At 39.1% G+C, this 17346-nt stretch overlaps 1 pseudogene; it reads right to left on the bottom strand.

The window, feature by feature from the left end:
• Positions 1-279: 279 nt before the first annotated feature.
• LOC112302010 (cerebral cavernous malformations 2 protein pseudogene) lies at positions 280-1266 on the bottom strand (annotated as a pseudogene).
• Positions 1267-17346: the final 16080 nt, after the last annotated feature.

Raw genomic sequence — 17346 nt, 5'->3', positions numbered from 1 at the left:
CTTTTTAAACAAATTTTTTAAATGTATTTTATTTTACTTTTTAAATATTTTATTTATTTATTTTTAGAGAAAGGGGAAGGAAAAGAGAAAGAGGGAGAAAAACATCAATGTGGTTGCCTCTCGTGCGCCCCCTACTGGGGACCTGGCCTACAACCCAGGCATGTGCCCTGACTGGGAATCGAACTGACAGCCCTTTGGTTTGCAGGCCGGCACACAATCCACTGAACCACACCAGCCAGGTCGTATATTACAACACTTAATTTGAAAGGAGTTTACTCCTTATGATTCATGCAGCAGTGCCGTGGACTACTGTACCTCCTGCAAGGGCAGCTTGGTTTGCAGTATGACATGTAATCCTGCAGCAGCTCCGCATCCATGACGCTCAGCTCACTGTCATGGAATGTCTTGGCATGGGCATGCAGGACAAGGGTGAGATGTCTCCTGTGTGCACCCATTCAGGGATAGAGAAGGTGCTGGTGTCTGTAGTGCATGGCTCCTTCATGTCCACCTTGTTGGCAGTGTCATCAGCACTGTGGAGGGACAAGGTGGTGGGTGGTGCTAAGGCCCCATCCAATGTGGCTCTGTCCAGACAGTTAATGGTGGACACTGGGTACACGATCCAGAAGACCTTCCTGAGTAGGGCCTGCAGCTCCTTTGCGGCCACTTTGCTCTCATTGGCCAGGATCACCAGGCAGCGGGCCTCCCCAGGCCCCACTGCACTCTCCAACATGGAGCCTGTGGTGAGGCCTCTAGAACTTTCCACACACAGACTCTGGCTGGGGGAGATACCAGGGTCCTCTGCACTGTCTTCAGGAATACCAGGTAGGAGGTGACACCCTGCATGTAAGGCATAGTACAATGTCAGGGATGGGGATGGTGTCCTCCCTGTCCCTCCAGGCCAGCTTCACTTTGTAGGCAGACAGGCTAATGACCTCCACTGTGTTCCTGGGTCAGGTATCTGGGGAGCTGGTGGGCTCTCTCTGCATTATTTATGAAGTGCAGGATCTCTGTCCTACTGGATGGGTTTAGGTGTCCTCATACGGATGACAACTGACCTAAACACTTCATCTCCTTCTCGAGGCTGGCACTCAGCAGTCTGTCAGACTCCACTCACCCAGGCAGGGACAGCACTGCCATGTGCCAAGGGCGAAGCTCTGTCACCTTCTCGTGAACTTGCTTATCTCTGCTCTTTTCACCGTTGGGAAAGACTTGCTTAAATGTCCACACAAGTCCAGCCTTCTTGCCCTTCTTGCCCTCTTCCTCCATGTCTCTGTGAGTGGCATGGTCCCCAGGGCCCAGGCCTCTCTGGGAACCCCGTGACCACAACATGCTCCCCCTACCCTGTGACCTCTGCAGCCACAGTCTTGCACTTCTCACTCACCACGCTGTACCATTTTAATGGAAATTACTGGGGTGACATTAAAAAATTATATAGGTTTCAAGTGTACAATTCTATAATACATCATCGGTATATTGAACTGTGTGTCCATCGTCCAAGTCAAGCCTCCTTCTGTCACTATTTGGCCACCCTTTACCCTCTTCTACTTCCCAACGACCTGCTTGCCCTCTGGTCATCACCATATGGTTGTCTGTGTCTGAGTTTTTTTCCTTAACCCCTTAACCTTTTTTATCCACTTCCCCAAACACCCTCCCTAGTGACAGTGGTCAGTCTGTTTTTTGTATCTATGAAACTGTTTCTACTTTGTTTGCTTATTCAATTCCACATAGTAGGGAGATCATATGGTATTTGTCTTTCTCTGACTGGCTTATTTCCCTTACCATAATACTCACCAGGTCCATTCATGCTGTCACCAAAGATGAGACTTCCGTCTTTTTATAGCTGAGTAGTATCCCATTGTGTAAATATATCACCACATTTTTAACCACTCATGTACTGAAGGGCACTTGGTTCTTCTTTGAATGTTTGGTAAAATTCACCTGTAAATCCATCAGGTCCAGGAATTCTATTTGTTGGTAATCTGTCTATTCAGATTTTCTGATTCTTCCTCATTCAGTTTTAAAATATTATATGCTTCTAGGAACTTATTCATTTCATCCGGATTCTCCAATGTGTTGCCACATTATAGTTTTTGTAATGTTTTCTTACACACCTTTGTATTTCCATGGTGTCGGTTGTTACTTCTCCTCTTCCATTTCTGATCTGATTTATTTGGGTTTTCTTTTATTTTCTTGATGAGTTTTTTTTTTAATCTTTCAAGGAACCAGCTCTCAGTTTCTCTGATCTTTCATATAATTGTTTTAGATTCTATTTGTTTATTTCTGGTCTGATCTTTATTATGTCCTCTCTTCTACTCACTTTGGGCTTTGTTCTTTTTCTAGTTCCTGTAAGTGTAAAGTTAGATTTAAGATTTTTCTTGTTTCTTCAGGTAGGCCTATAATGCTGTGAATCTCTCTCACAGGAGTTCTTTCAGTATGTCCTGTAAGTTTGGGGTTGCTTTGTTCTCATTTTTATTTGTTTCAGGTATCTTTTGATTTCTTCCTTGATCTCATTGTTAACCCATTCATTGTTTAGTAATGTGTTATTTAGCCCCCACGTCTTTGTGTGTTTTTCCAGGGTTTTTTTTTTTTCCTGTGATTGATTTCTAGTTGCATACCACTATGTTCAGAGAAGACACTTAATATGATTTCAAAATTCTTAAATTTATTGAGACTTGTTTTGTGTCCTACCTTGTGGTTTATCCTAGGAAATGTTCCACAAACACTTTAAAAAAGGGTATATTCTACATCTGTGAGGTGAAATGCTCTTTAAGATATCAATTAAATCCACCTGATCTAGTATGTCATCTAATATCACTGTATCCTTGCTGATTCTCCATCCGGATGATCTATCCATTGATGTCAATGAGATGTTAAAATTCCTCACTATGAATGTACTACTGTCAATCTCTCCCTTTATGTCCATCAAGATGTGCTTTACATATTTACGTGCTCCTCCATTGGGTGCAAAGATGTTTACAATGATTATATCCTCTTTCAGGACTGATGCCTTTATTATTATATAGTATCTTTCTTTGTCTTTTACAATAGCTTTTGCGTTAAAGTCTATTTTAACTGATTTAAGTATTGCTACATAACCTTGTTTTTTCATTTCAAATTGCATAAAATCTTTCTCCATCCCCTTACTTTTAGTCTGTGTGTATCTTTCATGCTGAGGCAGGTCTCATGTAGACAGCACATACACGAGTATATATTGGTCTTGTTTTCTTATCCATTCAACTAACCTATGTCTTTTCACTGGGCATTACACCATTTACATTTAACGTGATTTTTAGCCCTGGCTGGTGTGGCTCAGTGGATTCAGTGCAGGCCTGAGAATCAAAGGGTCATCAGTTCAATTCCCAGTTAGGGCACATGCCTGGCTTGCAGGCCAGGTCCTCAGTAGGGGGTACATGAGGGGCAACCACACATTGATGTTTCTCTCCCTCTCTTTCTCCCTCCCTTCCCCTCTCTCTAAAAATAAATAAAATCTTTAAAAAAATAAAGTGATTTTTAATAAGTATGTATTTACAGCCATTTAATTATTTAAAACCATGTTCTTCTTCTTTCTTCTCTTCTCCTACTCCTCCACCTTCTTCTTCTTCAACAAGGTATTTTAATAGTGGTTTGGTGGTAACAAATCCCTTTAGCATTTTCTTGTCTGGGAAGCTCTTTATTTGTCCTCCAATTTTAAATGATAGCCTTTCTGGGTAACATAGTCTTGGTTGTACACCCTGGCTTTGCATCATTTTGAATATTTCATCCCTTCTGGCCTGAAATGTTTCTGTTGAGAAATCAACTGACAGTCGTATGGGATCTCCCTTGTAGGTAACTGAATGCCTTTTCTTGCTAATTTTAAGATTCTGACTTTGTCTTTAACCTGTGCCATTTTAATTATGATGTGTCTTCATGTGAGCCTTTTTTTGTTTCCTGCTTGTGACTCTGTGTTTCCCTGACTCATAAGTCTTTTTCCTTTATCAGATTAGGTGAGTTTTCAGCCATATTTCTTCAAATAGGTTCTTCATCCCTTGCTCTCTCTCTTCCCCTTCTGGTACCCCTATGATGAGGATGTTGTATACTTCATGTTGTACCAAAGGTCCAATAAATTATCATCACTTATAAAATATTTTTCTTTTGCTAATCAGATTATTTCTCTGCTATCTTGTCTTCCAGATCGCTGATTCGATCTTCTGCTTCATACATCTGCTATTTATTCCTTCCATTGTATGGTTCATTTCAGATATTCTATTGTTCACATCTGACTGGTTCTTTTCATGGTTTCTATTTCCTTTCTCATGCTGCTGAAGTTCTCACTAAGTTCCATGAGTGTCCTTATAACCATGTTTTGAACTCTGTATCTGCTAAATTGCTTGCCTTCATTTCATTTAATTCTTTTTATGGATATTACTCCTCTTTTTTCAATTGGCTCATGTTTCTTTTTCTCCCTTTTTAGACTGCCTCTTTGTGTTTGTTTCTATGTATTAGCTAGATCGTCTATGTATCCCAGTCTCTGTAGGTTGGCTTTATGTAGTGGGTGTCCTGTGGGACATAGTGGTACAGTCTCCTTGATCACCTGGGCTGCGTGCTCCAAGAATGTCCCTTGTCTGGGTTATAGGAGCCCTCTTCTTGTAATTGAGTTTTAATTACTATTGGTCCATTTGTATGTGGGATGGATCCTCATGCTGGCTGACTGTGAGGACTGACCCACCACAGTGTACAAGCTGCTCTGCCAGCAATGACCACATGAATGGATTTTACCTCAACAGGGTCTGGTGCCTGATGAGATCTCCCTTTGGATGTGTACTTGTGAAGCTCATTGGATCCTGCTCTTAAGTTGCCTGAATCTGGTCACTAGGTGTATCTGTTCCTGGGCCTCTTGGGAGGAACTATGGTCCAGGTATATGCCAGAAGCTGCCTGTGACTGGACCTGGACAACCTGTTTGGAGTGATCCAAAAGCGATCCACAGTTCGTGGCTGCCTCTGCCGGGCCTTGGTGTGTGTGGAAAGCATCGAGTGTACACCAAGGGTAGCATCCGCCAGAACGAAGCCTGGGGACTGGTCAGCAAAAGGCCCTAAACACCCTGAGCTCTGGCTCCACCTGCTTCTGCTTTCCAGCTGCCTGTTAGACTCAGTCACTAAAAAAGCCTCTGGTGGTACTTGAAATGTATGAGGTAGGTTCTGAGTGAGTCACCAGGTAGAGTCAAGTAGTTTTCACCTGACTGATACAGGTTCGAACACAGTGCCAGTCCTGGGTCTTAGTCCACTGAGCAAAAGTCCAAGGGTATAACAAGTCTCACTCCCCCTGACAGGTACCTGTAGACTTCTGTGGCAGGGTGAGGCCTCAGAGAGTCATCAGGGTTGAGACCAGCAAAGCTTATCAGGTATAAACAGAGCAAGATTTTGCCCTCTGAAAGAAGGGCTCTGCACTCACCAATTCGCATGTGAGAGAAAAATGGCCCCTGTCCTAGAGTCACACAACTCAGTCTGTCCCAGATTCTTTCAGGGATCAAGCTCAGCAGGGTGGGGTCCCTGGTTATCATGAGGGTGAGGCCGCCAGAAGCCCATACGGTGGGGCTAGCAGATCTCCTGTGAGGGGGAAGCACCAGTCAGGTTCACAGGAAAGTGCGAGAAATGGCCCCTATCCCAAAGCTATACAACTCAGTCACTGACACCCCCTTAGTCTGCCCAGACATCTATACCCTGGCCCAGGCAGCTAATGGGGCCTGAGCTCTGCGAGGGGCAACAGGGAGTCCACAGGGTGAGGGTCATTGTATTTCCTTAGACTGATGCCATAAGAGGGGATAGCTGCACCCAGGAAAGATGGCATTTGGGGTTTGGAAGAGGGAGTCAGCACAGGGATTCTGGCAGCTTGTCCCTTCAGCTGTCTCCCAAGAGTCACAAACCCCAGTCTGTCCTTACAGGACCCTAATCCACTTTGCCTTCCCTCTGCCAGAGCCCAGAGTGAGTGGCTGCAAATGAGATTTTGTGTGCTGGCCCTTTAAGGGCACACCTGTTTATCCAGGAGTCTGTCCATGATGGACAGATTCCCCATTGCTTTTCACAGGCGGATGTTATGTGAGCACTTCTTCCCGGCTCTGGTGTTCTGGGCTTGGGACCCTGCATGGGCTGAGATCCAGCACTCCTTAGGGGAACCTTTGGAGCTAAGATATCCCTTCAGAATCTCAGCCAACAATGCTTTATGTGTCTCCATCCTTTCTACCTGTCTCGATGTGCTTCCTTCTATAAATCTGCGCTTATAAGACTTCTGTTCACCTACACTTCCATTGGTTTTTCAGGTTGATTGTTCTGTATTTTAGTTGCAATTCCACTTTGATCTTGGTAGATGGTAAACATACATTCCACCTAGTCCACCACCATCTTGGATCTGCTTCTAAGATATATTTTTAGTTAAAAAAAAAAAAAGGACAGGACAAACTATAGAAATGATCCTCCTTGAAAGTATAGTCTTATAACAAGTGTTAGAGAGGTTGTGGAGAAAACTGCTGATGGGAATGTAGACTGGCACAGACACTATTGAAAACAGTATGGAGGTTTCTTAGAAAATTAAGAATAGAGCTTCTATATGGCCCTGCATTCCCTCTTCTGGGTATCTACCCCAAAAACCTCAAGAACATTTATTCACAAAGATATATGCAGCCCCATATTTATTGTGGCATTATTCATGGTGGCCAAGACATAAAACAACTGAAGTGTTCTTCAACAGATGATTAGATAAAGAAGACATGTTAGACATATACAACGGAATACTACTCAGCCATAAAAGAAGATGAAATACTGCCATTTGTGACAACATGGATGGGTCTTGAGAATATCACGCTAAGTGAAATAAGTCAGTCAGAAAAAAGAATCATATGATTTCACTCATATATGGGATATAAAACTAAAAGCAACAAATGAACAAACAAGAAAAATAAACAAAAACTCACACAGACACTGTAAGCCATGTGGTGGAAGAATGGGGGTGGGTAGTAAAGGGGGTCAAATATAGGCAATGGAAGATGATTTGACTTTGGGTGGTGGGCTCCCAATGCAATATACAGACCATGTATCACAAAATCGTAAACCTATATGATCTTATTAACCAATATTACCCCAATACATTTAAGTTTAGAAAACCTTAAAAACACAGGACCATGTATAGAACAATATAGTTTCGCATCCATATAAAATTACGAAAGTACAGGGGTGGGCAAAAATAGTTTTACAGTTGTATGCACATGAAACAGACTTTATTCTTATATTATTACTAAGTAATTAATGCATTTTGCATAAAAAAGCAACTCTAGTTAGATTTTATTCCATAGTTAGACTACTTTTATGTTTGTGAAAGGACAGCGAAAAAACTGCTAACCTTGTTTACCTCTGGGGAAGGAAACTAGCTGATTGGTTGATAGGTGTGGAAGGGGCCATATTACCCCTTTATAACTTCTAAATTTTAAGTCATGTAGCTATATTATTTATTCAAAATGAAAAATAAAAACCAAAGAATTAATATAATTATATTTACATATTTTCTACCATCAGAAATGTTGATTGGTTTCCTTCATAAGGTAAGGTAATTACTGGTACAATATGCATCAAAAGGGAAATGAGAATACATGATATTCTTAATATGTTGCTTTAAAAAGATTAAAATGGAAAAGGATACCCTTTATAAGTTTCTAGACACAAGTGACGTTTCCATTGAGAAAGAGCGTAAGTACATGAAAATGCATGTCACCTATTTGTCCTTTGAGCTTCCTCGCGCTTATGTTACAATGTTGGAATGTAGTCTTATTTTCAGGATTAGAATTAAAATTGTGTCTACTTGTACTAAACTTTAGTGTAAATAAATATTATGTGTTAAAGGTTAGATTTAGCCTATCATATTTATAAAGGTTAGATTGAGCCTATCATATTTATGAATAACCAACAAAGCACCATGAAAAATACTAAAGATTTTAAATATCCATATAAAAAAATGACATAACTTTGTCTTGAGGTAACCTAGCAACCTCTCCAAATTATACATATGGATTTTTCTATGTCTAATGTCTGGAAAATATACAACACTAACAGAATTATTATAATTCTTCATGAGGGGCAGGGTAGGAATGACTACATACTCCCACATAATAAGGCAGAATTATTATCTTGGAATTATATAATGTTATTAACCAATGTTATCTCAATAAATAATTTTAAAAAGATCTTTCTCCATTTAAATGTTATCAGTGGCCAAGGTCAATAAAGAACATGATTGCAAGCAATGCAAATTCTCTGAGAGTGTTTCCTAGAAATCTATGTTATAACAATTCCGGTGATTATGGTTTGAGAACTACAGTTTTTAAGTAAATAGTAAGAATTAAGATTAAATATCACCATCTAGGTATTCCTTTTCTGGCCTCCTACTAAAAAAAAAAAACAACAACATCAATATCTATTATAAAATCATTTCCAATGTTTTAAATATGGAGATCATATTATGATTTTAAAGTATTTTTGTATTTTTTTATTTTATGCTAAATTCTCTTTACCACATCTCTCTAGTAGGAAGTATTAATGAAGACACACTGTGTGCATTTATAGTGATACTCTGATATTCCTACTCCATCATTTTTATCAGTAAGACACACTCCACATCAGTTACTCTTTCTTGCATATTTCTTCAAACTCTTGTGCAAAGTAATTACGGTGGAGGTGGCAATGAGGCATCCAAGGCATTGAGGCTTTCAAAAGCACCTCGGTGTTTGAAACCCACAGAGTTCCAACCCACCTGTCTTCTCAATAATAACCACAATTTGACTATGCCATTTCTTCTATTAGGAAAATATAATTTACTTTTAACATGCTTTTCACACACAAAAAAAGCATTAATGGTTTTCTTGAAAGTTTAAATCCTGAAGAATAAAAAATACCAACACATTGTGGTATGATATTTGAAATGAACACAGGCATTTTTCACAAATGATATTTATTAAGTAGCCCTTTTTGAAACTGAAGTAATACTGAAGTGTTCTCTGATTCTATGCCTGTATTTTCTATTTTGTCCATCTTTCTCCTTTATTCTTCCTTGGTCTTCTTTCATTTTACACAGAATGTTGTTCTTCCTCCTGATTGACAACCCTGAATCCTGTGCCAACCTACTAAATTCTTCAAAGTCATTTTCCATGGGTTACTTAACCACAGGTTTGGTCTTATTACTCTTGGATGTTTAGTGAGTTCCCAGTTATTTACTGGGTGAAGGTAACAATCACACTTTCAGATCTGCAAGGGAATGTAAAGATTTTTCTAGATCAGTCTGCCTCCTTACACAGAAAACTGAGACACAGCTACTTTACCAAATTCCTTAGTACAACTCAACAACCCAGTGTCAAGAGCCCGAGTCCCAGCACTCAGTCTCCCACGTTCATGACTCAGTACCGCCTTCAATTTCAATTCAAGACTTTGAAATTGCAGACTTCAACCTGAAGCATATCCGCCCACATGTCCCTTCATGAACTTTAGGCATGGTTTTATGGAATTATTTACTATTCCCTATACACACTCCATGCTTACCTGCCTAACACTCATTTGGGGGGGGGGTTGATTAGAAATGTCTTGTTTAGCTCCTTTTGTTTTAAAAAAAATCCTCTCCAGTTTTAAAGGCCCAGCTCACATATTGCCTTATCCATGAAAGTATTCGAGATCCCCCCAATGGTAAGTGGTCATTTTACTCAGACTTGTCATTACTCTCAGCCAAATTATGTGATGCTTTCTGGTTTGTCTAATAGTATTTGATGTGTGTGTACACCATTCGCCTATGTGAGTATTGCTGACGGGATTTTCTGAGTCTCGTTCAAATTATATTCAACTCTGAGCCTAACGGAATGAGTTAAACACAGTGTTATATGTTAAATGAGGATATCAGTTAATGAACCAAAGTAACCACTCTAATTTGAATGAGAATTGACATAGTATAGCTATATTGCCCAAAAGCAAGAGGTACTTACATACCTGTGTGAACCACTAGACAGCCTTCATGTCCAATGATTCTCTGGAATATCTGGAGAGCTATTTTGAAAAAATGTTCTATCCAAAAGCTCTTGTTACTAAGCGTTATTAAATAACCTCAAATAAGCACTACGTCAAAGTATTATTTTTTAAAAGTTCAAGGCTTGAGGCTAACTAACTCTAACTAACTTTAGAGTGTATTTAATTCTAGACTTACAGAGCCATGTGTGAATTAGTTTGCCTTTCAAATTACTACTCTCTATTTAACTATAGTTGGTTTACAATATTATACAAGTTACATTAGTTTTAGGTGTACACTATAGTGATCCGACATATTTTGTTGTATGTAGGAGGGAGGGCGAGTGGACACCAGTGTAAAACACAAGGTTACTAGTGGCAAGACTATGAGGGGGGATCCAAAAACCCTGGAATTATCCTCTGGAGGGCAGGCCCCTTGGAGTACAGGCTTCCCCAGCTAGCTGAGTATTCTATGATTCCACCTGTATTGGTGTACCAGCTGGCGTTGTGGTGAGAGGCTGCATTCGGCTTCAGTAAATTTTTGTTGAAGACTCTTTCAATGCATTTGCCCATTTCATGATGGGTGAACACACCTGCCCACATCGTGCTGAGTGTTCAGGAGTTTTTAAGTAAAAAACAGCATGACCCCTGTACCCCATCATCCCTATTCACCCAATCTTGCCCGGAGCGAATTTTTTTTTGATTCCCCAGATGATCCTCTAAAGGAAACATTTTGCTGATGTGGAAGACATGAAACAAAAACTGGCAGAAGCACTAAAAGACACCAAAATTAATGAGTTCAAAAACTGTTCTGAGCAGCAGAAAAAGCGTGTCAACAAGTGTATCGCATCAAACAGAGGGTACTTTGAAGGTGACTGAAGTTTAAACATATAAGAATCAACACATACTTTTTATAAATAAATTCCGAGGTTTTTTTGGGGGGGTGCTCTCCCCTCATAGTTTTCTATCCGAACAACTAAGTTGGCTAAAGAATTCACATGTTTGCTGTGATACAAAGACTCAAATTCAAACGACACCCTGATGCCTAAACAAATACAAATACACTGAAGTAATATACTGCAACAAAGAACAAACTTAATTTCAACAAAATGTAGGCTGAGTTCATTAACTCAAAGGGCCAAGCCCTAGTTAACATGAGGGCACAGAGAGAGGGAGTGGAAGAAGTTCTTGCAAACTTGCATCTACTATAAGTTCTACCTCCCACATAAATATCTTATTCTCATAATATTTGTAGAGTTTTGCTTTTATGACCAGACTCAGATGTTTATAATAAAAAAGTCACCAGTTGAATAAAGACAGGTCTGTTCAAAAGTATTCTTTTCTATATTACATTTCTTTTTATATTGTTTCCTATATCATTTTTTCCTATTTGACATCTTATGTTTTACATTTACATGTCCACTGGTGATATTACCCACCTATCCTCATTCCCAATAACACTAAATTAACAGAAAATAGTATAGCTCGTATATAGTATTAAAAAATGAGAGCTAAAAATCACATGATTATCTCATTTGATGCTCAAAAAGCATTCAATGAAATTCAACATCCTTTCATTAAACTAAGAACAAACACCCAACAAAGTAATAAGACAAGGAAATTAACCAAACATAAAAAGACCATATAAGAAAAGCTGACAGGCAACATCACACTCAATGGAGAAAACCTGAAAGCTTTGCCTCAGGAATAAGACATGTATGCCCACTCTCACTACTTCTATTCAACATAGTCCTGGAAGTCCTATCCAGAGCAATCAGGCAAGAAAAAGAAAAAAAACAAAACCAAAAACTACAGTTCATAATATTTCCACAGTTTCCAATGTGTCTTTCTTTAATTTTTGTGTCCCTCCTGATGTTCCTGAGCATGGACATCTGGATGCTGCTGCTGAATCTATCCTTGCTGCAGACTTTGAAATTGGTCACTTTTTACATGAGCGTATAATCCCATGATCGGTGTTATACTTTACTGGAGAATCTATTGAAGATGATGATGGTGATGATTATAATGAAGAAGGTGAAGAAATGGATGAGGAAGGGTAAAAAGAAGATGAGGAAAATGCACCAGGCTATGACTCAAAGAACGATCAGTGCCAGCAGTGAAGTAGGATGCATGTGGCCTTGAGTATCATCTGTACCAATCTACCTTTTCCTTTCGGGGAAAGGCTCAATTTTCATCCTTTGACAAGCCCATTTCAAGATTTTTTTTTTGGTGGTTTGCTTGCTTCTTTTTGTTTTACAGCCTAAAATACAAATGTCAAATATTTTAAAAATTAATAAATAAATAAAAGACACCCAGAAGACATGCCCTGGCTGGGTAGCTCAAGTGGTTAGAGCATCGTCCCAATACACCAAGGTGCTGGGTTCAAAGCCTGGTCAGGGCACAAACAAGAATCAGTAAGTGTACAGATAAGTGGAACAATAAATCTCAATCTCTCTCTCTCAAAATCAACAAATAAATAAATTTAAAAAGTCCAAACAGGAAGAAAGAAGTAAAAATTATTTCTGTTTGTAAATGACACAATCTTATAGAAAACCCTAATGATTCCATAAAAGTGCATAGAATTGTTAAAACTAATTCCATAAAGTTGCAGGATATGAAACCAACATATGAAAATTGCATTTCTATACACTAACAATGAATAATTTGTAAAGGAAATTAAGACAACAATCCCATTTACAGTAGCATCAAAACCAAAATAAAACACCTAGGCATAAATGTAGCCGAAGAGGTAAAAGACCTGTATGCTGATCACTGCAAAACTTGCCGAAAGAAATTTAAAAAGATACAAAATGGAAAGACATCCCATGTTCATGCATGGGAAGACTTTTTACTGTAAAACGCCCATACTAACCAAAGCAATCTGCAGATTCAATACAATCCCTGTCAAAATCCTAACAGTATTTTTAATAGACATAAAGAAAAAACTCTAAGTTTATGTAGACCTACAATGAATAGCTGAAACAGTCTTGGGAAAGAACAAAGCTGGAGGCCTTGCACTTGCCTATTTCAAAATGAACTATAAAGCTGCCTTAGGAGGCAGTTTAATACAGTTTAATCAAAGCGGTTTAATACAGATATATAAAAGTTTAATACATATATAAACAGTTTAATACAGATAAACAAAACAGTTTAATACAGATATCAAAGCAGTTTAATACAGATATATAAAAAAAGTTTAATAAGATATCAGAGTACTTTAATACAGATATATAAAACACTGGAACAACAGAGGGAGCCTAGAAACAAACCCAGGGATATACATTAAACTCATCTTCAACAAGAGTGCCAAGAATACACAATGGGGAAAAATGTTCTCTTCAACAAGTGGTACCAGGAAAACTGAATATCCATGTGTAAAAGAGTAATATTGGACCCTTCTCTTACATCATACACAAAAATCAACTCAAAATGGAATAAAGGCATACACAGAAGATCGGAACCTATAAAACTCCTTGAACAAACAGGGGGAAAGCTTCATGATTTTACTTTTGGCAATGATTTCCTGGGGATGACCTTGAAAGCACAGACAGCCAAGGCAAAAACACAAGTGGGACTACATCAAATTAAAAAGATTCTGCATAGCCAAGTAAATAAATGGTGAAAATGCAGCCTTTGCAATGAGAGAAAATATTCACAGACAATACATATGAAAGGGGATTTATTTCCAAAATGTATAAGGGACTCCTACAACTGAACAGCAAAAAAAAAAAAATATGATTTGATTAAAAAATCAGCAAAGGACTTAAATATACACTTCCCCAAAGACAATACGCGAGGCCAACAAGCATGTGAAATGTTTCTCAGGATCTCTAATCACCAGGGAAATGCAAATGAAAACCCCAAAGAGATATCACTTCACTCCTGTTATGACAGCCACTGTCAAAAAATAGAAAACCAGAAGTGTTGGCAAGGACATGGATAAAGGGGAACCCCTGAACACTGCTGATATGGACATGAAATGGTGCAGCCGCTAGGGAAAACAATATGGACTTTCCTCAAACAATTGAAAACTGAACTGTGGTATAATCCAGCAATTCCACTTGTGGGTATTTATCCTGAATAAGTGACATAGGGCCCTTGAGGAGATACCTACACTCCTATGTTCATTGTAGTATTATTCACAACAGTAGGCAGATATCTAAGTGACCACTGACAAATAAATGGGCAAAGAACATGTGGTATTCACATATAATGGAATATTATTCACCCATAAAATGAGGGACATTCTGTCCCCTGCTACATCAACCTTGAGAATATTGTCCTAGTTGAAGTAAGCCAGTTAAGCAGTACGGATATTGCATGAAGTCACTTCTATGAAGCATCCAGTCAAAGTCATTGATGTAGAAAGAAGAACAGTGGTTGCCAGGAGCTGGGGGCAGGGCATGGGAATGGGAATTGCTTTTCAAATGGGTCTCAAGTTTCAGTCATGGAACATGCACAATTTATAGCTATCTGCTGTACAACATTGTGCTTATAGTGAACCATAATGTACTAACTACTCCAAAATGTAAGAATATAGATCTCATGGTATGTGTTTTTATCGGCAATAAATAAATACAAAAAAAACAAACATAGGCACAGACAACTGTGTGGTGATAGCCAGAGAGAAGGAGAGGCGAGGGCAGGGGGTGGGGGAGGCAAAGGAGGGGGAAATGGGGACATCTGTAATAGTGCCCACGATAGAAATAAAGTAAAATAAATTACAGGAACTATAACCTAGGAGTAGCCTTACTACTAAACGTAACGCGTGCATGCTATACCTTCTGTTGTGACATTTTGGTTAGTACAAACTATCTCAGCCTCTACAGCAATAGCATTCTTTTTTCCTTACTGAAATGTGAATTAAGCTATTTCCTCAGAAATCCCAAACAAGTATTTTCTCCAATTCACTGACACTTCAGTGGAGATGGCAAATAGATAAAATCCAGCACTTAAAAGAATCAGATGGGCAGGAGGAACACAATTTAAAGCGATACTCACTGAATACAATAATAAACAACGTGAAAGAATGAAACTTCATCTAAAATCAAGTGTGCGTTCCCACAGATGCATAAGAGGTCTAATACCTGTTGGTCCTTCTCGTTATTCTCGCGGGACTCTTCAAGTTAGGCAGTGTCGTTGGCTACCTTCTTTCTCCCCATCTAAATGAATGGTGGGATCAGATGCTCATTTCAGAAGAGTGCTCATTTGCAAATGAAGAGTGTAAATGCAAATATTATAATTCATACTGAAGGAAATGCTTTGGGATAGGAATGGCTTTGCTAGTAAGAGCAGCATAAAACAAGTAAATGTCGGGTGAGCATCAATGACTACTTTTTATTTTAACCTTTCTATTCTTCCCTCTGACTCTAATAGCACATTTTGTATTGTAATTGGCATATAAGAGGTAATAAAATGGCCAAAACAAAACACTCTGAAGTCATTTGAAGTATAAAAAAAATAAATAAAAGGGAGACCAAAACAACAAAGACAGTACCATACAACAGCAGATGTTGAATAGTAATCTTTGAAGGTGTGTGTATTTTCAATATATTTCTCAGAATGTGCTTAACGTCATTTGGGGAGAGTGTGGTATACAGAAAAAAATGTGTCCTGCCTAATCTTCCTGTTTGCTAGCTGTGAGGTCTTAGACGATTCAACTAATCTTCCTATCTGCTGTTTCTGTAGCCACAAAATAGGGATGTTAACAGCTAAGTTATCAGCTTGCTTAAGGATTAGAGATCTTATGTATTGCCATACCCGGGATATGTATTTGCGTGGGATATACAGAATTGAAGATGTTTAACTTGTTTTACTTAATAATAGCTAATAGTATGGCCATAATCATCAATGATTCTTGTCCTCACTCTCGACAGCACTCCTCAACCCCTTCAAAATACATTTCTCTTTTTGAGAAGTTAAAAGCTGCCCACATTTCAAGAGAAGTTTGTTGCTTCTGTTGGCTTTCCCATCATGGAACCCTCAGTCCTGGTTTGTAACCATGCACAGTACATTTAGGTAATCCTGTCTGACTCTTAACACACCCCAACCTGTCTTTCTTTCCTGACTCCCAGAGTTAGATGAAAATTTTGTGGTGCCTGAAGTTTATACAATTTTGGTGGCTTTGTTTAAAAAGACATATACAGAAAAAAGGAGCTACTCCCCTTCACAACAGCATGGATGGAACTGGAGAGCATTATCCTAAGTGAGATAAGCCAGGTGGTGAAAGACAAATACCATGTGATCTCACCTGTAACTGGAACCTAATCAACAAAACAAACAAGTGAGCAAAATAGAACCAGAGACATGGAAATAAAGAACAAACTGACCAGAGTGACCAGAGAGGAGTGGGGAGAAGGATAAAGGGGGGAAATAGAGGAGGGGCCATCAAGGAACATGTATAAAGGACACATGGAAAAAGCCAAAGGCGGTAGGTTCGAGGGTGGGAGGTGGGGATGCGTGGGTGGGTGGAGGCCAAGGTGGAGTGAAAATGGAGACAACTGTACTTGAACACTGAAAAAAAAATTATTTAAAAAGAGAAATGTCAAAATAAAATAAAATAAAATATAAAGAGGTATACAGAATTTTGAATACAGGTACTAAGGAAAACAGTGTAGAGATTCCTCAAAAAATTAAAACTACAGCTGCCATACGGCCCAGATCTTGGTACTGATCTGAAGAGAACAAAAACACTAATTCAAAAATTATGTTAAAAATATATCCTTTGAAACTACTATAAAGGACACATGGACAAAACCAAGGGGGAGGGAGTTGGGTTTGGCTGGGGTGGGGTAGAGGGGTGGGGAGAAAATGCAGACAACTGTAATTGAAGAATAAAAAAATGTTTAATTAAAAAAATATATATATATCCTTTGAGAACTGACCATGGGCTAAGGTTGGGGTTGCTGTGGTGGAAGATATTTCCTGTCTGACACGACAGTCTGTTGGAAAGTGCGCTAGAGAGGAGCAGGCAAGCTGCGCTGTTCCCTCTCTGGCCCCTCCCCCACAGGCAGCACAGCAAAGAGCGTTGCCCTGCCGGGTGAACACCTAAGGCCCCGCCCCTTACAACTTACCAGGTGCGCCAAGACAAAGAAATATGGCCCAAATGAAAGAACAGAGTAAAACCTCAGAAGTAAGCAATGAGGAGATCACCAACCTATCTGATGGAGAATTTAAAGCCCTGGTAATCAAAATGCTCACAGAACTGATTGAGCTCGGTTGAAAAATGAAAGAACAAATGAAGGACACCCAAAATGAAATAAAGCAAAATATTCAGGAAACCAACAGTGACAAGAAGGAAACCAGAATTCAAAGTAACGATTTGGAACAAAAGGAAAA

This window comes from Desmodus rotundus, chromosome X (assembly GCF_022682495.2).
Source record: "Desmodus rotundus isolate HL8 chromosome X, HLdesRot8A.1, whole genome shotgun sequence".
Lineage (NCBI taxonomy): Eukaryota > Metazoa > Chordata > Mammalia > Chiroptera > Phyllostomidae > Desmodus > Desmodus rotundus.
Note: the sequence above shows the minus strand (reverse complement) of the source record. Positions and strands in the feature narration are given on the sequence as shown.